Source organism: Balaenoptera musculus, chromosome 11 (assembly GCF_009873245.2).
Source record: "Balaenoptera musculus isolate JJ_BM4_2016_0621 chromosome 11, mBalMus1.pri.v3, whole genome shotgun sequence".
NCBI classification, from domain to species: Eukaryota; Metazoa; Chordata; class Mammalia; order Artiodactyla; family Balaenopteridae; genus Balaenoptera; species Balaenoptera musculus.
The window spans coordinates 4,231,059-4,254,778 of NC_045795.1; positions in this window are offsets into that span (position 1 = coordinate 4,231,059).

Sequence of the window (23,720 nt, forward strand, 5' to 3'; positions counted from 1 at the left end):
TAAATACTCAGAACTGGAATTGCTGGATAATATGGTAGTTCTAATTTTAGGTTTTTGAAGACCCTCCATACTGTTTTCCACAGTGGCTGTACTAATTTTCATTCTGACCAGCAGCTCATGAGGATTCCTTTTTCTCCACATCCTCACTGACACTTGTTTCTTGTCTTTTTGATAGTAACCGTGCTGACTGGTGTGAGGTGTTACTTCATTGTGGTCTTGATCTGTGTTTCCCTGATGATCAGTGATACTGAGCTAACTTTTCATGTGCTTATTGGCCACCTGTACGTCTTTTTTGGAAAACTGTCTCTTCAGGTCCTCTGCGCATTTTATAGTTGGGTTGTTTTTTGGATATTGAGTTGTGTGAATTCTTTATATGTTTTGAATGTCCACCCCTTGTCAGATATATCATTTGCAAATATCTTCTCCCATTCAGTAGTCTGCCTTTCATTTTGTTGATGGTTTCCTTCACCATTCGAAAGCTCTTTAGTTTGATGAGATCCTGCTTGTTTATTTTTGCTTTTGTTGCCCTTGCCTGATGACATACCCCAAAACATCGCTAAGACTAATGTCAAAGAGGTTACTGCTTATGTTTCCTTCCAGGAATTTTATGGTTTCAGGTCTTACCTTTAACCCATCAATCTATTTTTATTTTGGATATGATGTAGGAAAGTGGTCCAGTTTCATCCTTTTGCACGTAGCTGTGCCATATTCCCAACACCATTTATTGAAGAGACTGCCTTTTCCCCATTGTATATGCTTGCTTCCTTTGCCATAAATTAATTGACCATATGAGCGTGGTTTATTTCTGGACTCTCTGTTCTGTTTCATTGATCTAAGTGTTTGTTTTTGTGCTGTACCATACTCTTTTGATTACTATAGCTTTGTAGTTTACTTTTAAGTCTGGGAGCATGACACCTCCAGCTTTACTCTTCTTTTTCAAGATTGTTTTGGCCAATCAAGGTCTTTTGTGGTTCCATACATATTTTAGAATTATTTTTTCTAGTTCTGTGAAAAATGCCACTGGTATTTTGATAAGGATTGCATTGAATCAGTAGATTGCTTTGCAGTATGGACATTTTAATGTTATTGATCCTTCCAATTCATGAGCATGGTATATCTTTCCATTTATTTGTGTCATCTTCAGTTTCTTTCTTCAGTGTCTTATCGTTTTCAGAGTACACCTCCTCGGTTAAATTTATTCCTAGATTCAAGTCTTTTCGTTGTTTTAAGGTCATATTTTCTTTACTCATATTTTTGAATCTCAATTTTATTTTTTGTTACATATTAAACATATTAATTTTATATGCAGAAGTATTAGTGGTTTTGACTTTCTTGTTCCTTTTTTTCCTGCTGGCTATCACTCATAGTACTTATCTCCATGTGTATTTTTGAGGAAGACTTTGAGCTATGAATTCATTTCCTTGGACTTTTATCTTTGGAAATGCTTTGAGACTCACATTGAAGTTCTGTTTCTTCACAGAGGGTTTGCATTATTTCTGCTAGTTTCCTGAAGCACTAATTATCTTAGATTACAGTAAATTAAATTATCCATGTGAGGCTTTTTTTCTTTGCATGTGGTGTGAACTTGGTCTCCAAATTTGTGTAAGAATCAACTTGTTGTTACAAATTCTTAAGGCAAGTTATTTGCCTTTTATTTAGTACAAGAGTTAAGTGAAGAAAGTTTCCATCTAAAGGTTTATTTCCTCTTCACCCTTACAGAAAAGTTCTACACTTTTGGGGGTCTCAGCTTTATGTAGGTGTTTTCTATTTGATTCCTACTTTGGTTGAACCCTAAATTTTATTGCCTGTTTCCTATGATCCATGTGGCTCTCACAGTGGAGGCCCAAGATCACTAGAGTTTGAAAGTCATCCTCAGGGAAAAGCCAGTTTGGATGCCTTTTAATCTAAACTTTTCGCTTTCATACTGACTTTTTTCCTTTGTAAATTCTTTCCCCTTTTTTTTTTTTTGCTTTGTTTTGTTTTGTTTGTTTTCTTTTTTTTCTTTCTTCCTTTTTTTGGGGCTAGTTCAGCATGAATTTAATATCTTTTATATTTTACTGAGGTCTCATATTATTTACCTTTACATAGCCTTATTATAAACCATTTGGCAGTATCTATCAAAATAGAAATTCATATGTCCTTTGAACTAGCAATTCTACTTCCAGAAACTTCTTTGGCAAAGTACTCACATGTATAAAAATATATGCATATCTTTTTGTTCACTGCAGCATTATTTGAAACAGTGAAAAATAAAAAGTGTTCATTAATGACTACTCCATGCTATGGAGTAGTGCTAAGCACTCATTAAAAAGAATGAGTAGAACTGTATGTACTGGCTTAGGATGATCTCCAAGATTTATAGATAGATGGAAAAAAGCAAAGAAAAAAGAACTCCTTAACTCTTCAAAGCACCTTCTAATTTTCAAATTTTATTTTTGATGTCTCAAAACATTCATAAAAGAAGCAGTAGTAGCAACATTATATGCCAAAAAATAATAAAAAATAATAATTTGCTCTGCTGAATGCCTTTCATCTCTACATTTCAAAGAGCATATATTATCATACCATTGAAGCATTAATAGACTAAACATTTATTATATGCATGAAAGATAAGATCATTTAAAATTTTCAAAATAGAATATTAACTTTATAAAGGGCTTTTTGAAGCAAAAGCAATTGAATCTTTTAGAATTTTTTGATGGGTAGATAATTTCATCCACTACAATATTTTCCCTTATAATACCCAGAGACCATATACCTTTTACTAAGGACTTTAATTTTGCCAAGCACTATGGGTAACTTTTAAGTGACTAGAATAGAATTATTTCTTCTGCTAGACATTTTAAGATTATTAGCATAGTGAAGTCCTGATGCTGTATTTTACCTACTAGGAGGAAATGATATTTTAGTTAGATAAATGACACTGTGGAAGGAGACAAACAATCTCTGTTCTCTAGGCAATTGTCATATAACTAAAGTCAGGCATCACAAAGTACGTAGGAAACTTTATGAAGCAGTTTGATTCAAAAAAGAAAGAAATGGAAAAAGATGCAGTAATCTTGATTAATCATCCTTGAATAGATGAAACTACATATTTTAACCAGACACCTAGAACTTTTGATAATAATAAAAAAAAAAGCCCACTGGATTTCTACTATTATGGGGGAGAAGCTGTAACACTTTTGAAATGAATATAAATTTGAACCAATTTGTCCTTCAATGAAAGCTGTACTTTAACAATCTGCTTCTTCACTGTGTCATGTGACACACTATTAACTTGCAATGTGTAGAATCTTACTGAAAGCAAAGCTTATATCTGCATAGTACTCATTTCTCAAGAGTGAGAGCCATGCTATTAGAAAGAGTTAAGAAACTCTCAACCTAACAGATAAAATAGGATGATAAGATAATAAAATCTGTGACATTTTTTATGAGTAATTTGTGTAGAATAATAATGACACATACATCAGGATATACTAATGATGCAGTCCGTATTCAAAGTTTACTTTTATAGCTTCTTGAGTCTCTTGCTTTTCAAACCATTTGGATTGTCCCCTTCTTCCTTTTCTAGGCTCTGAAACGGCTTATATAGTTTGGGAATTTCATTTCTTAAACGTTTGAGAAATGTAATTGTAAAACATTCTAAACCTGGAGTGTTTTGAGGAGATACTTCATTTTCCCAGATATTTCCAAAGTTATAATCTATGCTGGCTTCAACTTCTTCTTGAGTCATTTTGGCAGCTTTCAGTTTTGCATAAAGTGGTCTACCTTGTTGCAGTTTTAATTTTTTAAGCAAAAAGTATACATTGTGCTCTATTATACTTTTAAAATCTCTTCCATACCTCTGTTTTGTGTTTGTTTATAATTTTGCATTTTTTAACAGTTTCACAGAATTTTTATTTAAATATAAGGGATAGGACATATATCTGGAAAGACAGAAACCCGAACATTCATAGCAAGTATCCCTGGGTTGTTGGATTATAAGTGATTTCTTCTTTATTAATATTTTCAATGCATTGTGAATGCATCAATTTTTAAATAAGGGAAAATGTAATTTTTTAATGTCTTCATTTTATTCACACACTTTAGTGGTTGTTTCTCTGGGTGTAGAATTTTCCCTTGGTCCTTTGAACTTATTATTTCATTGACTTCAGGCTTCTATTTTTCCAGTTGAAAAGTCTGTTGACAGTCTGCTGTTTCTTTGTAGGTAACTTCCTCTGGTTGCTTTAAAATTTTCCTCTTTGATTTCAGTCCTATGCAATTTCAGTAGAATGTTTCTATATGTGAGTTGATGTTTATTTATCCTGCATGAGACTCAGAATTTCTTCTATCTGAAGCTTATTGTTCTTCAATTCTGGTAAAGTGCTAACATTTTTACATTGTATGTCCCATTTTATTTATTCTTTTCTTCTAGAATTTCTATTAGACCCACCATATCTTCTTGTTTTATTCTCCATGTCTATTAACTTTGCCATCATGTCTTCCATTTTTTTATCTCCTTTTGTTGCTTTCTGAGTAATTAAAAAAATGTTATCCATTTCATTAACTTTCTGTTCAGAATGGTCATAATTATTATTTAACATATACAAAGAGTTGTTTATTAAATGGCTAAATCCTTAAATTCTAGAAGTTGAATTGGTACCTTTGCAAACCTACTTGTTTATTTCTCAGCTTTTTCATGTCTTTTATTGTTTTGATCATACTTAATTTGTATTCTTTCTTTGGTCATCTATTAGCTTACATTCTTGAGAATTCTAAACCTACTTTCTATGTCTACTGACTCTTGCCCATGGTGAATCATTTCCTCAACAGTTTTGTAATATTTATGCAGATTCATTTTATTTGGACTTTTCCCCTGTGCAACACCTTGTGGTCTGGGCTATGGATGCACCCTTCCAGAGTGATTTGGGTTTGGCTCTGACACAACCCTAGGGGTACCAGCAACCCAAGATGAATTTCATTTTATTATTTCTTGCTTTTGTCTGAGGTTCTGACCACAAGAGCGGTGAAATTGGAATCTCAAACTTGCATGATGTTCAAGGTTGGGTTTTAGAAATCTCAGAAGAGACCTATTTTTTCCACTCACAACCCATTAGGTGCAAACAGACTTTATCTTCCTGTTCTAATTCACCCTTTAACTGAGGATGCAACCCTTCAAAAGTTCTAATTCAGGGGAAAAAAAGTTTAATTCAATAGTTAGGGATGGTATGCAAGAGCAAACATAAGTAAATGGGAAACATGGGGTTAAAAATAACCCACCTCCACCACAATAACAATACTAACACGACTTGGTGGCAGGATATGGCTGTCTGCTATCATTGCATATGATGTGAATGTCTCTATGGAAATTCAAGAAACTCTACAAGTAAACTGTGGGAACTAACAAAAACACTTGGTAAAGTTGTTAGATATTGATCTATATACAGAAATCAATAGCATTCTTCAACATCAGCACCAGTGATTGACAATGTGATTGTAAGAAAGACAGCATTTACAATATTATCCCAAACTGTAAGGCTATCAGGAATACAGCTACAAAAAATATGACGCTTTCATGGAGAAAATTTAAAACATTTACTGTAAGACATAAAGGAAGATATAAATAAATGTTGAAACATACCACATTCCTGGATGAGAAGACAGTGTTGCAGGGGTTTTAATTCTTCCCAAACAATTTATAAATTCAATGCAATTCCAATAAAAATCTCACTCATCAACAATAAAATTCTCATAAAATTATTCATGGAACTCAATATGCTTTTCCTAAAATTCATGTGGAAAAGCAAAGAGCCAAGGACAGTAAAAAATTTTTTTTGAAAAGCAGTGGCATCAGTGGTAAAAGTACAAGCAGAAGCAATAGAAACTGAAAAAGGAGAAGGGAGGTACAAGAGAGATAAAGACGTTATATAACTATAATAATTAAAATGGACAGTAATATAAGGGAGGGGGAGTAAGTAAAAAAGTAAGTGAACCAGGTGTTTGGAGAATTATATTACTGGGGGGATTTCAGAAAATCTAAGGTGCAAAATATTTATGATGATCATAAAATAAGCATCTTCCAATTTCCCATGGTTTACATGGAACTGAAGGCCAAAACTGAATATTCTGGAGTGCTAGAGGATATTACTTGGGTTCACTAACTCTCAATAGAAACAAACAAAATAAAACCTACTTCACAGGGTTGTGTCTGTTACGTCTTTTATGATCTTTATGGTCAGGTCCTTTATGGAGAGGGGACCAGAACCCAACTCGAATTTGCTTCAGCAAAGATAGTAAGTTTGGCTCACAGAACTGGGAAGTCCAGGTGTGATAACAGTAAACCCGTGCGGGGCCAGGCACTGGTCTGAGGGCTTCACATCCATCCACCCATTTAAGCCTCACAACAACCCTAGTGAGATGGGTTCTGTTATTACTCTCATGTTACAGATGAACAAAGAGACGCAGAGAGGTAAACAGAGCACCGAGAGGTAAATAAGTTGTGTCTTTTTGTCCATGGCCAATAAAGGACTTGGGAAACAGAATTCTAATACAGATTTCTAACATATTTGTTCAGGGGTGTGCAGTGTAAACTCCAGTTCCACGTCTCCTCTGAAACCTTCAGGGTCTGAATTGTTCACTAACACTTTGGAATGTTTGGTTTATTAGGGGAAACCCCAAAGAAGGGCTAAACTCTTAATCTAGTTTGATATGGAGCAAACATAGAGACAGCATGTGTGGAAGAAAGAACCCAGGGGTACAGGACAAGATGGCCTCTGGGTCATACTAAATTGTTTGGAGCTTGCTCTGGGATTAGGGAGCCTTCCGTAAGTTTTTGTGCCGAGGCTAATACAACGAAAACAGGATTACGGGCCTTTCAAGCGATATGCCCGGGAAATAAAAGGTGGAAAACTCGGAGGCAGGGAGAACAGTTAGAACACTGCATGCTGCCTTAGTATGACTCTAGGTAAAGTTAGACTAACTCAGAAGCATAGGGTTGTGGCCATACAAAAAACAAGAAGACGTGGATGAGGAAGGCATTATCATAGATAAATCAACAGCACCTGATGATGGAATGCATGTTTGGGGAAAGAGAGTGGGCAAAGTTTTTGCTGCACCGCGCTGCTTGTGGGATCTTAGTTCCTTGACCAGGGATTGAACCCGGGCCCTTGGCAGTGAGAATGAGAAGTCCTAACCACTGGACCGCCAGGGAGGAAAGTGGGCAAAATTAAAGATAACTCTGAAGTTTTAGCCTGGGCGATTGAGGGAATGATGTCCTTGGAAAGAAAAGAAAAATTACAGTAAATAACAGGTTTTAGGGGGAAAAAAACCAGAATTCAATTTTAGACAAGATGAATTCAAGATGATGGATAAGAAACTGCATCAGTTAGGGTTCTTGGAAGCAACTAAAATCAACTCCGACTGAAGTGGCAAAAGAAATGTTCAAAGTGAGTTTGGGTAGTTTGCAGAGTCTTCAGGAGAATCTGCACATCCAGGCTTAGGCCCCTCACCCTGAAACAACGCCCCAAATCACAAGGTCCCCCTGGCACTGCCTCTGAGCCCTGGGCACTACAGGATGTCCTGCAGACTGGCTGACACTGGATTCCGCTTTCCTTAGCCTCTGGGCCACTGCTTCAGTCACCAGCGCTGCCTGGCTTCTCAGCCCCTGCTTCCCTACATCACGACCTCCTGATTCAAGGGCAGCTGGGTGAGGGAGCGTCTGGTTTTTTCAGCTTTTTGAGTGGGGTGCAGCCTCTGTCCCCCACCGAAGCTTATTAGGTCTTGCAAGTCTACCAAAGTAGGAAAGGGGTCGTATGCCAAGGGACTGAAAGAGCATTCAGATGCAAGCCCCTGTGAGGGGTTCAGACACTTCGGACTGGAGCTCAGGGGAGAGGCTGCGGTTAGTGATACAGTTCTGGGTTGTTCCCAAAGTACAGGGTCTCGGGCATGATTTAGAGAGGTGACTGAGAGCTGAAATTGGGAGAAAATGGTACTTAGGTGGCTGGGGGAGTGAAAAAATGGGGTATCAGACAAGTCAGAAGATTCAACAAGAGAGGAGAGAGCTTCCGTGGAGTGGAGTGTGGTGAACAAGTGTGGGACAAGGTCATGAGCCCCGGGAAAATATCAAAGCTTCTAAAGAGGTCAGAGTTGGCCATCCCAGCCATTCAAGACAGTTACAGGGGAGCAGCGAGTGGGCGGTAAAGAAGGAAGACAGGAGGTGTGGTCAACTTTTTCATAAGCATTATAGAGTATACACTGCACGATTGCAGGCAATGTGATTTGTGCTGTAAAATTATTCACATGCTCCATTACGGGCCCCTCATGGAGAGCCCAGTTCTGGAGTGCTGTTTAGCAATTAGCTTTATGCATTTTCCTGAATACTTAATGTTTTTTGGCCAGGGCCTGGGCAGTGAGGGGGCAACCTCTATCAATATTTGAAATCTCTGGTTAAGTATAGAAGCTCTGCATGAGTTTCTGCTGATGTCTGCTTGACTGTAGATCACGATCATGGCTCTTTCGAGACTGGTTTACAGGGGAGACCCCGGACGTGCAGATGGACAGGTGAACTTCTTCAGGATCCACAGAACCGGGTCAAGAAACTAGTTCTCCTGAAATTCTGGTTGAGTCAGAAATTTCATTTGAACTCGATATTAGGCAATTAGCTGTGCTCTCTGGGATGGGCCAGAAAGGGGGTGAGGTCTTTGGAACAGATTTAACTCCCCCAGGGGTTTTCTGTGCCACAGGAGTGTAGGGTGTGTCTGGGTCTGGGGTTCTGTTGGGGCGTGAGGGGCAGGATGCGGCGGAGAGCCCTCGGGCCAGGGGTGCTCAGCTCCCAGTTGGGGACCATGATACGACTTCATTATCTACAAGTTGCTCCATCCTCTGTGGTAAAAATTCAGTCCACGGCATCATTAAAATGTAGTCAGAAGAGACCACTACTTCATGGTCAGTACAGATCCCCCAGACAGATGGGTTGTCAGTTGGTGTCTGTCTTAAGAGGGCCTCAGACAGGGCCCAGGGTAAATTCTAAGAAGTGTTAAAGGAAGGTGAGCTGGTGGGGTCAGGGCTGTCAGAGAAGTGGGGAGAGGCGAGGGGCGGGGCTGGGAGGTTGTGTGACAGCCGTGATCTGAGTGAGTGAGCTGTCTTGAAGGCTTATTTGTTGAAGTTTTGTGAAGCGAGCCTTTCCAGATGAATTTGAACAGATCATATGAACAGCTGATGGCCTCCTGATCCTCTCACATCAACGTGATCTTTCTTTTAAAATTCTAGACTCTAGTCCTGTCTCTTTGTTTCATGTGGATCTTATGGGTTTCCATGAAAGCTGTCACATATTTTATCACATAAGGGGGCACTTCATTTACTGGGAAGCACCGTATAAATGTTAGTTATTCGTGTGTGTAGTATAAAAGGATGTCAACGTAGAGCAGTCTCAGTTTCTGAGATCCCACAGGCCTAGATGCCAACCAAGCACACATTTCAAAGTGAGGGCTGAGAAAGCCCATCCTGTCACCCACCACCCACCTTCCAGGCTGCAGAACTGGAAGCTAAGGATTTAAGGAAAGAGGTAAGAAATTAGCAAGCGGGGTTTCCCTGGTGGCGCAGTGGTTGAGAATCTGCCTGCCAGTGCAGGGGACACGGGTTCGAGCCCTGGTCTGGGAAGATCCCACATGCCGCGGAGCAGCTGGGCCCGTGAGCCACAACTACTGAGCCTGCGCGTCTGGAGCCTGTGCTCCGCAACAAGAGAGGCCGCGACAGTGAGAGGCCCGCGCACCGCGATGAAGAGTGGCCCGCACTTGCCGCAACTAGAGAAAGCCCTCGCACAGAAACGAAGACCCAACACAGCCATAAATAAATAAATAAATAAATTAATTAATTAATTAATTAAAAAAAAAAAGAAATTAGCAAGCAGGTTCCTTGAGAGTTGTTGGAAGGCTGTGGCATCTCCCTTCCCTCAAGCTACGTGAGAGGAGCTTCAGGAGGAGCCAGGAGACGCTGACCTTTGTCTCCTGGAGCATGTAGGATGCAGAGACTGATGGGTAGTCCCACCTGTGGAGGTGAAAGGTGTGCTGGCCTCCACTCGCCTAGCAAGGGAATGAAGAAAGAGGACTAGCTTGGACGTGAACATCACTCCCAGAGGTGGTGGACCGAAGATGCATGCTTTGCCGGGGGACTCATAGTGGATGCTGCCGGTCTAGGGGTAGCACTGGGGTCCCATCCAAGAGAGCTGCCTGCAAGGGGGAGGGTGCCTCCAAAAGAGGAGGGTACTGGCAGATACCAGAGGCCGGGTGAAAAATCACAAGTTTCCAGGTAGCACTCATATGAAGGAGGTTAAATTTGGAGGATTTCCATGGGGGGGTGCCCCATCACTTCTATCCCAGTGGGGTAAGACCTCTCTAACTCCTTGCCTCTCCTCCCTCCCCATCCCTTCCCAGTCCCTGCCGTGGAACAGCTTGGTGCCTAGGGGAGGAGGGACAGAAAAAGCTGGCTGGCAAATAAAGAGACAGGTGACATGACCACCCTTCCTTACCTGCTTCCCCTTTGAAGCACGACAGAGCTGGAGGGAAGCGGAGGGTAGAGCACAATGTTATGGAATTTTGACTTTGACCTAGATATTAGACTTACTGAAATGAGATTCTCCGTATAAGTAAAATGGACCCAAGTCTTTTTGTTATCTGAGAGGGCCTGGAGAGATGATGAGTCCTGCAGGATATTTCATCCAAGGGCCAGGAACACACGAGCCCACAGTTAAATTTGAGCTGCCTTTAAAGGCGCAGTGGGAGGGATGAATAAAGTTTTCTGCTTGGACCCTATAAAAGTTCCACTGGTTCAAAGAAGGGATTGCAACAGACTCCTTGAGTGCAGGGAATATGTCAGAGACTCCTTCCTATCCTTGCACTGCTAAGAATGGATAGTTCTCGAGCGGTAGATTTCCTTGTTGAAAGCTGGGGCTTTGCCTAAAGCTTGTAGAGGGCACATCAGAATTGCCCGCAGGGCTCAGTAGAACACAGCTTGCTGGGCTCCACACCCGGTATTGCTGATTCGGTTGGTTTGTTGAGATTTGGGGGAAGGAGCCTTTTCTAATGGACATGTTCCCGGGTGATTCTGATACTGCTGGTCAGGGGACCACACTTTGAAGGTAGTAAAGGAACTAGATCAGGGAGGGCAGGGCTATCTGTCAATGAACTTATCCATTCATTTGTTCATAAATTAACTCAGCAAGTATTTACTGAGGGCCTGTCGTGTGCCCTGTGCAGGTGCCTGTTGGCCCTGGGACCCCCTAGTTACCTAATTTGCTCGGTGAAGCTGCAGCATTCCCGCCCGGCAGGAGGAACGAGCAAGCTCAGCTCAGAAGCATTCTCTCTCACACTCACATCAGTCTCACGCGATGGTTTCGGTCTCCTTGCTTGGCCTAGTTCTGGTTGGAATCAAAGCCCTGCTTCATATTTAATAGAGGCTTTTGTTCTCCCTTCACACAATATATTGATTCTTATAATTGGGCCTTTTTGCTTTTTCCCAAACTACATTACCCACATTAACAGCTAGCTTGAAATGCCATTATAAAACCATACGGGTCTTAGTGGAAGAGAAAGGAAGGAAATGAACCTCTCAGAGCTCCAGCTCTTCCAGTAAGGCGCTCCATGGGTGGGGAAGTCGGCAGTGTTTGCTTTTCCGCCTCTCACCGGCTGCAGTCCCCCAGAGTTTTCTAGTCGGCAGGCCAACTGCTTATTCAGCCCTGCCCTGCACGCCAGGAACGTTAGAATGTGGTGGGGGTGAGGGTCCCCTATGTTCTTACTCACTCTTTGCTAATGAGACCTCCATCCTGTGAGTCTGTGTGTACATTTGTGTACCATCCTGGGCCTTAGCTTATTGCACTGGAAAGTCAAGAGCGCTGCACAGCCCTGTAGAAATTCCCAGGTTAGCAAAGCAGACCTCGTTTTAGTGGCTAGCATTCTCGGGCTCGTTATGTAGCATTCTTGGGCTTACTTAGCCAAGGGCGTGTTTGGTCATTCCAATGCTCCCAAGTTGTGGTTCTGACATTTTCATTAGTATCAAGGAGATTTTGAATGTAGGCAACGACTTTTATTTGAGGGTTTCCCCCCCTCATCTTTTACTACTTACAGACAAGGGCAGTGAGGAGAGAGGAGAAAGTATCAAAGCCAAGAGAAGTTCTTCAGAAAACAGTTCCCTACAAATCTAGACTGGGTGACAGAACATTTGCTTTCCAGGTCCTGGCACTACACGGGACACAGTTAGGGCCTGTATGTGTGCTTTGGTAGAACTCAATTCAGCCTATTTTTACTGAAGATCTGCCAAGGGTAAGCCATCATGACACGCCCTGGGTGAGGCAGCAAAATGGAAATGCAATCATTAAAAAGTCATAATCTTTGCCCTCTAGGTGCTCAAAGAAGTTATTGATGGTTAAATTTATGTGTCAGCTTGGCTGGGCCATGGTGCCCGGATGTGTGGCCAAACATTATTCCTGATGTTTCTGTGAAGGTGTTTTTTGGATGAGATTAACATTTAAATTGGTGGACTTTGAGTAAAGCAGATTGCCCTCCTCAATGTGGGTGGGCCTCACCCAATCAGTTGAATGCCTGACTAGAACCAAAGACTGATCTACTGGCCTACCCTGCAGATTTTGGACTTTCTAACACCCATAATCATGTGAGCCAATTCTTTAAAAAAGAAAGAAATGTATTTATCTCCTATTGGTTCTGTTTCTCTGGAGAACTCTCATACAGAGATTTGCACAAAAACACCAAGTAGATTGCATCATTGGGTGTATAGTGTTAAGGAGAGTTATACGGCACTTGTTGAGAAGGGCCCTGAAGTGTAGGTATAAGGTCCACACATGATGTGAATGGGAAGAGGACCCGCAGCAGAGAGCTCAGCCTAAGCAAAGTGCAGACTCTCTTCAGGGAATGGCAGGGTCTAGTTGCCTGGAGGACCCAGCGTGAAGGGGGTGCAGTGGGAGATGGAGGTGCAAATGTAACTGAGGCAAATTGTGGAGAAGGTTAAGGAATTTAGATTTTATTCTGTATGTAGTAAGCGTGTAAAAAAGAAAGAGGGCACATATTTCTACTTGGGAAGAGCATTCTGGTAGTATTTGGTGAGATTTGTATCAAAAGGAAGGAAGAGACAATTTAAGAGGAATTGGAAATTGTGTGTAACAGACATAGCCTATTTATCTAAGGAAGCAGGGGAGTAGAAGGCAAGAAGGCTAGAATGTGTAAGACCAGCTCCCTAAGAAAGAGGGGAGACCCAAAATACTCAGAAGTAGAGAGAAAGGAGCAGCAGAAAAGGAGGCAAACATGCTAGAGAGTGAAGGTGTTTAGGAGGCTTTAAGGAAGTTTTGTGTTTCAGGGTCAGGGACAGTTACATCTTCTGGACTTGTTGCAGAGTCCCTGTTAAGGTTTCGTAGTTTCTCTTTGAAGATGAGTTCATCCTGGGCTGTTTTCTCAGGAATAGAATGGGTTTGGCCAGATCTAACTCCAGAAATGCTGATGCTGTGTTATTAAAACCATGCCTTTATGTGTGCATGCATGCGTGTGTGTGTGTATGTGTACGTGTGCCTTCTGTGTCTCCAGAAGAGCCAACAGGCACTGTGGGGTGGAAATTTTGACCTTCTGGTTCTTCCATATCAGTTTCTTCCACCAAGCATAGGTAGAAGGTGCCAGAATGTACTGGCACACTTCCTGGCACCTGGTAGGTGTTTTGCAATATCTGGTGAACAAATAAACATGTGCGAATGGGTCTCAGAGCCAATCAGAGGATTCAGAAGTTAATCTGAGTGTTGTGTTTTCAAATGTTGAAAGATAAGTACACACACATTTGTATGCACAGATCCACACACACACACACTCACACTCATTCGCTGTCTGCCATTTTGTATGCCTAGAATGACACAACCACAAGCCATTGAGACAAGGGACATGGCTCTGGTTCTTGAGAGAGAGAGAGATTGGGGACATGTCTCAAGAGCATAGAAAGGAATGAGGTTTACTGTTGTCCACACCAGAGGTTCTCCATCTTGGCTACACATTGGAATCATCCCAGGAGCCTTTAAAATGCTGATGCCTAGGTTCTGATTTCTTTGGAATGGGGTATGGGCTGAGACTCAGGATTTTAAAAGCCCCCTAGCGGGCTCTAATATGTAGCCCTAATTGAGAAACATTGCTTTAGAACTCTGTCGTCCAGTTTGGTAGCTGGACATGTGACTATTGAACACTTGATATGTGACTGGTTGGAACTGAGATGTAAAACTAAGTGTAAAATGCACACCAAATTTTGAAGATTTTGAAGACAATATGAAAACAAGACTGTAAAATCATGTCTCGTTAATAATTTTTATGTTGGTGGAGGGAGGCAGAATAATGCTCCCTGGCAAAATGCCCATGTCCTAATCCCCAGAACCTGTGAATATGTCATGTTGCATGGCAAAGGGATTAAGGTTGCACATGAACTGACTGTTAAATAAGGAGATTATCCTGGATTATCTGGGTGGACCTGATGCAATCTCAAATGTCCTTAGTTGTGGAAGAGAAGGCAGAAGAGTCCGCCTCAGAGTGATTTGATGTGAGAAACTCAACCAGCCATCGCTGGCTTTGAAGATGGAGGAAGGGGGTCACAAGCCCAGGAATGCGGGCAACCTCTAGAAGGCTGGGAAAGGGAAGGAAATGTATTTCCCCCAGAGCCTCCTGAAGAAACGCAGTCTGGCTAACACCTTGCTTTTAGTCCACTGAGACCCATTTTGGACTTCTGATTTCCAGACGGCAAATCTGTCTTGTTTTAATCCACTAAGCGTGTGGTAATTTTTTACAGCTGCATTAGGAAAGTTGTGACTTACATATTGAAATACTAGTAATGTTTTGGATTGGGTTGAATAAGAAATATCAATAAAATTATTTTTACCTGTTTCTTTTTCCTAGTATTTAACGTGGCTACTAGAAAATTTACAATCACACATGTGGCTTGCGTTACATTTCTATCGGATGGTGCTGCTACCATCTCAACCTTTGGATGGTAAGGTAGTGTGACTTGTTCTACCTACCTTCAGTATGACACTAGTCACCATGGGAAGAACGGTGACTTCTAGGAGGATTTCTGGGCTGACTGAAGAGTTTATATTCTTGGCCCCTTCTAGCTTGTTGGTGAAAGAGGAGAAATTGTGTGTCATGCCTGGACTGTCCAATGAATAAATGGTCAGAGGCAATTCTGAGTGACAGCTTTCCAAGTTTATAGAGACTATGAAACCGGCCCAATCAAATAAATTATTAGAGTTTTTGAGAGAAGTAAACATGGGTTAGTATACCTGTTCAGTGTCAGAATACAATTCTCAACAACTGTGCAACTACTGCAGGACAGTAGTGTGGACCTGATCTGTCAACCCACCAAGACCATCACAGGCCAAACCCTTGGGCGACAAGTTTGCTTTCTGTAACAACCGTGTTTTTGGTTACAAACAATAAATTTCATGTTTCGATGATTAAGATGGTTGCTTTTGCTTTTAGCAACACACATGAAAAGTCAACCTACAGTGTCTGGAAGGGGAGAGAATAGGAGTAAAATCAGAGTAAAATCAAGGCTTAATTCCTTAACATACTTTCTTGGCCAGAGAAAGGCAAGGGGGAGGGATAGAGACTTAAGAGGTCATGACAAGGTAGAACGGCAGCCCTTGCTGCATTAGGGCATACAGGTCACTCCTCACCCTCCAGCACTCCAGCGAATACTTTGAAAGAAAAAATGAGGAGAAGTTGACACATTGAGGCAAAGAGCCTCAACATTTTCTTTTGTCATGAAATAATGGTTTCTTCCAAACATGCAAACCTAGAGTGTTGCAGAGATTGTAATAAATGTTGAACTTGCAAAATTAATACTAATGATCCTGGATTTGAAGTACTGGGGATATATGAAGAGACTGATCACAGCACTTGGAGCCATTTTGTGAGTCAAAGGACTTTTGTTCTACCAGGGAAAAATGCCTAAAACAACCCCCAACAGTATGTAAGGTTCATAGCACAAATGACCACCTCCCTGGGTGTGAGAAGCTTGCGTGGTGGACACCAACTCTCTAAGGTTCAGCCCTTGGTGGTTGCTCAAAATGACCACCAGCACCCTGCCATTGGATGGAATCCAGGAAACAAGCAACTTCCAATTTCAGCATCTTCCCCCTCAAACCCTGATTGTGCCACGTGAAACCGTGAAGCAGGACGAAAGCGTTTTCTGCATCTTGTCCACGGCACCGGTCCAGTATCTAACACACTTAATGCTACTTTATTTTTCTGGCCAATCCCTATAATCCAGTTACGATAGATTTTTGAGCTGCCCTTGACGTGGGTGCCCTGCCTCAAGCACGTGCAGTGACCGACGTGTCCTCCACGGGTAATAAGAGCAAGGTTATTGGGACTATCTTTTTAGAACCTCTTCTAACGAGCAGTCACCACACTAGTTGCAGGAAACATTGTGATGATCTTACAGCCCTAAAGATATTTCTCCACTGTGGGTAAAGTAACCTATGATAAATGAACGGTTTCTCTCCTAGAGACTTCTGCCCATGTTTCTCCTTGTTCATTTTGTGTAAAATCACAGTGATGGACCCACAAGTGTATCTGCTGTGCTTTAATTTCCCAAACTTCAAGACGCCATCCAAACACAAAGGGCCTTTCACAGGCATAATGTTGAGCTTGACTACCTTCCAGCAGTTTTATATCTTCCTCTCCTTGTAGCTAACGGATCAATGCTGCTCACAAAGCCCAGTTTTTCTCGGGTCAGCTTCCTAATGGGATCAAGTCATAGGATTTCCTTTCATCCTTCTACACCCTTCTGGGAACATCTCCCCCATTTTATAACTCACCTTCCTGACTCCCTTTGGTCCTTTTTAGGAAACTTTTCTTTCCTTCTGAATTCTTGGATCCACAGGAGGCCAGCAGGAGTCTCACCAAGTCACCAAATCATTCTTTCACCTCAATGTCAGTCGTGTCGAAAAACAAAAGTGCTGCTGCTTAGGTGAATGTGTGATGTTTGGCTAAAAAGAGAGAAAAATAAAGGTAAGAGAATAGTTCTTAATATTTTCTTTCTCTGCTTATCATTCTCATTTTTGTATGACATTGCCAAGAAACAAGATAGACTTGCTTTGATTTTCTTTAGTTGTTTCCCTCTTCTGACAATTTCTTAACTTACATGTATAAACTTAACGGCCGAGGCTGAAACAATGAAATCTCCAGTCAAACCAGGCAGTCTTATTGCATTTGATGAGATGTCATTGGTCTTCCTGCATCTCCCTGGACCACTTTCAATCATTGTCAACAGAGCAGCAGGAGAGAGTCTTAAAAATGAAGCCAGGTCATGTGACTTCTCTACTTAAAACCCTCCAACGGCTTTACTATAGACTGAATGTTTGTGGTACCCCAAATTCATACGATGAAATCCTAACCCCCAATGTGATGGTATCTGGGAGGTGATTAGGTCACGAGGCTGAAGCCCTCAAGAATGGTATTAGTGCCTTATCAATAAAGGCCCTGGAGAGCTCCCTTGCCCCTTGCACCATGTGAGGACCCAATGAGAAGTCTGAGACCTGGAATAGGCCCCTCACCCAACCATGCTGACACCCTGATCATGGACTTCCAGCCTCCAGAAATGTGAGGAATAAACTTCTGTTGTTCATAAGCTACCTGTCCTATGGTGTTCTGTTACAGCAGCCCAAATGCACTAAGACAGGTTTTCTACTTCAGAATAAAGCAAAGTCCCTGGAATGGCTCTAAGGCCCTATGTGATCAGGTCCTGAGTCACATTTTGACCTCAGCTTCCAGACTCTCTCACTAACTCTGCTCCAGCCCCCTGATTCCCTTGTTGTTCTTTGTGCAGATAATCTCCCACATCAAAGTTTTGCTCTTGATGTTCCCTCTGGTTGGAAGGGATTTACCCAAGGGATGTTCTTGGTTTCATGTATTTGTTCAATGTCATCTCTTCACTGGGGCCTTTCTTAGTTATTCCACTGAAAATTGTAACGTCCACCTCACCATTGGGATCTCACCCTCCCTCTCCCCGTTCTCTGCTTTGTCATTCTCCTTAGCACTTACCTCCAACATAATGTCTATCTTATTTAATTAAATTGTTTATTATCTGTCTCACTCATCCAGAATGTACACTTTGTGAGGGCAAAGAATTTGTCTGTTTTGATTACTGCTGTGTGCCCAGCACCTAGAACAGCACCTGGCATGTATGAGGTGCTCATTCAATGTGTTGAATGAGGGGATGTATCACATCACCCAACGGGGGGATAGAAATAAATGAATTTCTAACCGCAAGATAGAAATAAATGAATTGCTTCCTCAGCTGTGCTCTGCTGTGACAAATGATTTGTGGCTATGACTACAGCATTTGTGGAAGTTGACCTTGGTAGTTAGTGGATAAAACTGATTTGTCATTAATAGATTGAAAGTCACCAATGAGAGTACAAAGGACCACAGAGTAAGAAAGAAAATCAAAGCATCTTACTAACCATCACTAATCAGATGTAATATCAAAGCAGCTCATCAAACCACAGGAAATAAGAGAACAAGAATGTCAGCTAAAATACACTGCCATTTAGATGTCTTTTTGTGTGCACTTTTCCCAGCTTTATTGAGATATACTTGACATATAACACTGTGTAAGTTTAAGGTGTACAACAGTGATGATCTGATACATGTGTATATTGCAAATGTTTATCAAAATAAGGTTAGTTACCATCTTCTTCACCTCACGTAATTACCATTTTGTTGTGTGGTGGTGGTGAGAACATTTGCGATCTACTCTCTTAGCAAACTTGAAGTGTACAATACAGTATTATTAACTACAGTTCCCATGCTGTACCTTAGATCTCCAGAACTTTACTGTTCTTGATGATATTAAAAACTGGGTTGTTTTCTTCATTTCTTTTCAGATGGCTCATTGATAGTGTATAGAAACACAATTATATTTTGTATGTTGATTTTGTGTCCTTCAACTTTACTAAATTCATTTATTATTCTAATAGGTTTTCTTTTGGTGTGTGTGTGTGGGGGGTTCTTTAAGACTTTCTATATGCAAAATCATGTCATCTGCAAATGGAAAATATTTAGTTCTTACTTTCCAATTTGGATGCCTTTTGTTTCTTTTTCTTGCCTAATTGCTCTGACTAGGTCTTCCCATATTACACTGAATAGGAGTGGTGATAGTAAGCACCTTTGTCTTGTTCCTGATCTCAGAGGGAAGCTTTCAGTCTTTCATCATTGAGTATGATGTTAGCTGTGGGCTTGCTGTAAATCACCTTTATTTGTTGAGGTATGTTCCTTCTACATCCACTTTGTTGAGCGTTTTTAACATGAAAGGATGTTGAATTTTGTCAAATGCTTTTTCTGCATCTGTGATGATCATTTGATTTTTATCTTTCATTCTATCAATGTGATGTATTACATTTATTGATTTGCATACATTGAACTATCCTTGCATCCTAGGGATAAAACCTACTTAATTATGGTGTATAATCCTTCTAATGTGCTGTTGAATTCAGTTTGCTAGTAGTCTGTTGAGAATTTTTGCACCTATATTCACCAGGGATATTGGCCTGTAGTTTTTTTTCTTGTGGTATCCTTATTTGATGTTGGTTACAGATTAATGCTAGCCTTGTTAAATGAGTTTAGGAGTTCTTCCTCCTCTTCAATTTTTTTGTAAGAGTTTGGGGAGGATTGGTGTTTATTTTCCTTAAATGTTTTGTAGAATTAACCATTGAAGCCATCTAGTCCTGGAATTTTCTTTGTTGGGAGGTTTTTGATTACTGGTTCAATCTCCTTACTGGTTATTGGTCTGTTCAGATTTTCTATTACTTCTTGATTCACTCTTGTAGATTGTGTGTTTCTAGGAATTTATCCATTTCTTCTAGGTTGTCCAATTTGTTGGCATATAATTGTGTAAAGTGGTTTTTTATGATCCTTTGTATTTCTGTGATACCGGTTGTAATGTCTCCTCTTTCATTTATAATTTTATTTGAGTCCTCTCTCTTTCTCTCTTTTTTTTTTCTTGGTAAGCCTAGCTAAAAGTTTCTCAATTTTATTTATCTTTTTAAAAAATCAACTCTTAGTTTTGTTTATCTTTTCTGTTGTTTTTCTATCTTTTATTTATTTATTTATTTATTTATTTTTGGCTGTGTTGGGTCTTTGTTTCTGTGTGAGGGCTTTCTCTAGTTGCGGCAAGTGGGGGCCACTCTTCATCGCGGTGTGCGGGCCTCTCACTGTTGCGGCCTCTCTTGTTGCGGAGCACAGGCTCCAGACGCACAGGCTCAGTAGTTGTGGCTCATGGGCCTAGTTGCTCCACGGCATGTGGGATCTTCCCAGACCAGGGCTCGAACCCGTGTCCCCTGCATTGGCAGGCAGATTCTCAACCACTGCGCCACCAGGGAAGCCCCGTTTTTCTATCTTTATTTTATTTATTTCTGCTCTGATCTTTGTTATCTCCTTCTTCCTGCTAACTTTGGGCTCAGTTTGTTCTTTTTCTAGTTCCTTGAGGTGTAAAGTTAAGTTGTTTATTTGAAATCTTTCTTTTTCTTTTTCTTTTAAATTGAAGTATAGTTGGTTTACAATATTATATTAGTCCTTTTTTCTTAATGTAGGCATTTATTACTATTAGAACTGCTTTTGGTCCATCTCATAAGTTTTGGTATGTTGTATTTCCATTTTCATTTGTTTCAAGATATTTTTTCATTTCTGTCAAATTAAATTTCTTATTTGATCCACTGGTTGTTCAGGAGTGTGTTGTTTAATTGGCACATATTTATGAATTTTCCAGTTTTCCTCCTGTTATTGATTTCTAATTTCATACTATTGTGGTCAGAAAAAATACTTGGTATGATTTTAATCTTTCAAAATTTGCTAGGACTTGTTTTGTGAGCTAACCTATAATCTATCCTGGAGAATGACCTGTGTGCACTTGAGAAGAATATGTACTCTGCTGCTCTTGGATGAAATGTTCTATATAGATCTGTTAGGTCCATTTGGTCTAAAGTATAGTTCAAATCCAATGCTTCTTTATTGATTTTCTGGATGATCTATCCATTGTTGAAAGTGGGGCCCCCCTACTGTTATCTGTTAGTATCTGCTTAATATATTTAGGTGCTCTGATGTTGGGCGCATGTATATTTATATCTGTTATATCCTCTTGATGAATTGATCATTTTATCATTATGTAGTAACCTTCTTTGTCTTTTGTTAGCATTTTTGACTTAAAGTCTATTTTGTCTGATATAAGTATAGCTATCACTGCTCTCTTTTGACTTCCATTTGCGTGAAATATTTTTTCCGTCCACTCATTTGAGCCTATGTTTGTCCTTGATGTTAAAGTGAGTGTCTTGTAGGCAGAATATAGTTGAGTCTTGATTGTTGTTGTTGTTGTTTTAATGCATTCAGCTACTCTACGCTTTTTGACTGGATAATTTAATCCAACTTAAAGTAATTATTGATAGGTAGGGACTTTCTAATGCCTTCTTATCAGTAATTTTCCACATTTTTGCTGCTAGTATAGAGAAGACTATATCTCATCACCTTGTTAAGTTTGCTTATTAGATTTAGTAGTTTTTAATGCAGATTCCTTGGGATTTTGTAGATAGAAGTCATGTCATCTGTGAATAAAGACATTTTTACTTCTTCAATCTGATACCCTGTTCCACAAAGTTTTGACACCTCAGTAGCTTTGAATTTAATCTCTGTACCCTTAGCTCAGCAAGACTGTTCTGTTTTATTTGGTCTCAACATTCTTGCACTAAAATCTGAAAAGGACTTCCGAGGCATTTGGGAAGAATACAGAGAAAAATTAAGAACTAAAAAGTTTTTTAGTTTGGTGTAGAAAAAGAGTTTAAATGGTCTTTTTTGTGTGGATTGTGAACCTCCCAATAAGTGAAGATGAAATTAAATTCAACTGACATTTAATTGAGAACTTACTACATGGAGTGCATTATACTATGATGTGGTCAACACAGAAGTTAGACAAATCATATGAATTAACGAATCTTACCTAGATGGCCTTACAAAATGGTTAATTACACCTGGCTTAGGTGACTCAATAAAAAGATAATTTATTTCGAAAATCAGGAGGTAAAATTTTGCACTAGTAAGCCTTAGCCTGTAGTGGCTATCTCCTTGAGATGAATACTTACCAAAGAGAAGATAATGAATTAGCTTTTTAAGACTAAAATGATTCTGCATTCCAATAACTAACTAGTAATGAAATCATCACTATTGGTTTATAGATTGGACTACCTAGACCACCAAGAGATAATAAAAAATGTATATCTTTACCATTTAACTTTGAAATAGCTTTTCACTCATCTTTTTCATGTCTTTTCTTTCTCTTCATATATGAGACAGAATTAAATGTAATAGAATCAAAGGGAAATTATCATAAAAGTCAATGAAATTAGGTCCTGCCAAGAGTGACTGCATCTTTAGAGAGAAAAACTAATGTCTTTATCTTCATCTTTATCTTAATCGCAAATCTAGAATCATTTTGGTGAGCTCTGAAGTTGACGTTGGTTTTGTGCTCAGCACTGCCCACAGTCTAATTTGGATCCATTTAAGGATCAGCCACAGTGAGGCCATGCATCTGCTTTCATCATGCTTTCCTAGAATTTCAAACTCTAATATTTTTCATGTGCACATGTAAATGAGCCAGAGGAGAGAGGGGATGCAGAGGGGAAGCAAAGATGCTGAGAACCCCCTCCCCCCGAGGGCCAGGAGAAGGGGAGGGGAGAGAGCCACTGTGACCCTGCGATGGAATCTGTGCAAAGAGGGGCCCTGAGTTGTGGTGGATCAGTTCCTGGGCCGCGCAGCCCCTCCCCCCCTTTCTTAGGACTTATCGCCAATGCATTTACTATCAGCAGATCAGAACTGGTCTTTTGAGACATAAGACATTTCCTTTTTTCATAGCATCCTTTCTTTTAATTCATATTTCTCTGAGGGCATAGTTCTCATACATTTAAAGCCCTCAGGATTTGGAAATAATCAACATCTATATTTCCTTCTAAACGGGACAGCTGTATACCTGGAATGACAGGCTTTTTCTTTCCCAGAAAATTACTTCAGGGGAGGCAAAGAGACGGACACAAGAATGGAGTTTGAACATGGCTCTTTTTGTTCCAGGGCTGGTGTGTTTCCTGTGCTCTGTCAAGCTGAAGGACCCAGAAAGTGGTAATTGCATCATTAGCCCTAGTGCCTTGTTCTTTACAGAGCAGGCCATCCCAATTTTCTGTGACATTTAGTCAGGTTATAGACCCTGGGGACCGAACCAGTTCAGACGAAGAGCCCAGCTCAGCTCCGCACCATAGGAGACTCTTTACTGCCCCCTGGTGGATGAAGTAAGAGATACATGATTCCCAAGGACGAAGGCCAAAGACCCAACACATTGGTTAATTCTTCCCACGGTGGAGGTGGGGCCGGTGGGAGGTGGAACAATATTGGGTGGATGTGGAGCTGGGAGGTTAGAGGTTAACTGGGTCCCTCCCTTATGCAAACGCCCTGTCTCCCTATTTTGTGGTGTCCTCTGTTGGGCCCAGGTCCTTCATGGTTGTGTTCACTCTGGCCTTCCACTTTGGCCTAGCCTTTCTGTCCAGGGGCGCCTAGCCCTTCCCATGAGAAAGGAGTCCCTCTCCCAGCTAACTCTGATGGGGGATGAGCCTCCACCTCATCACACATTTTCCAGCTCTCTCGCTCCTGACAGCGTTTCCTCCCGGATCC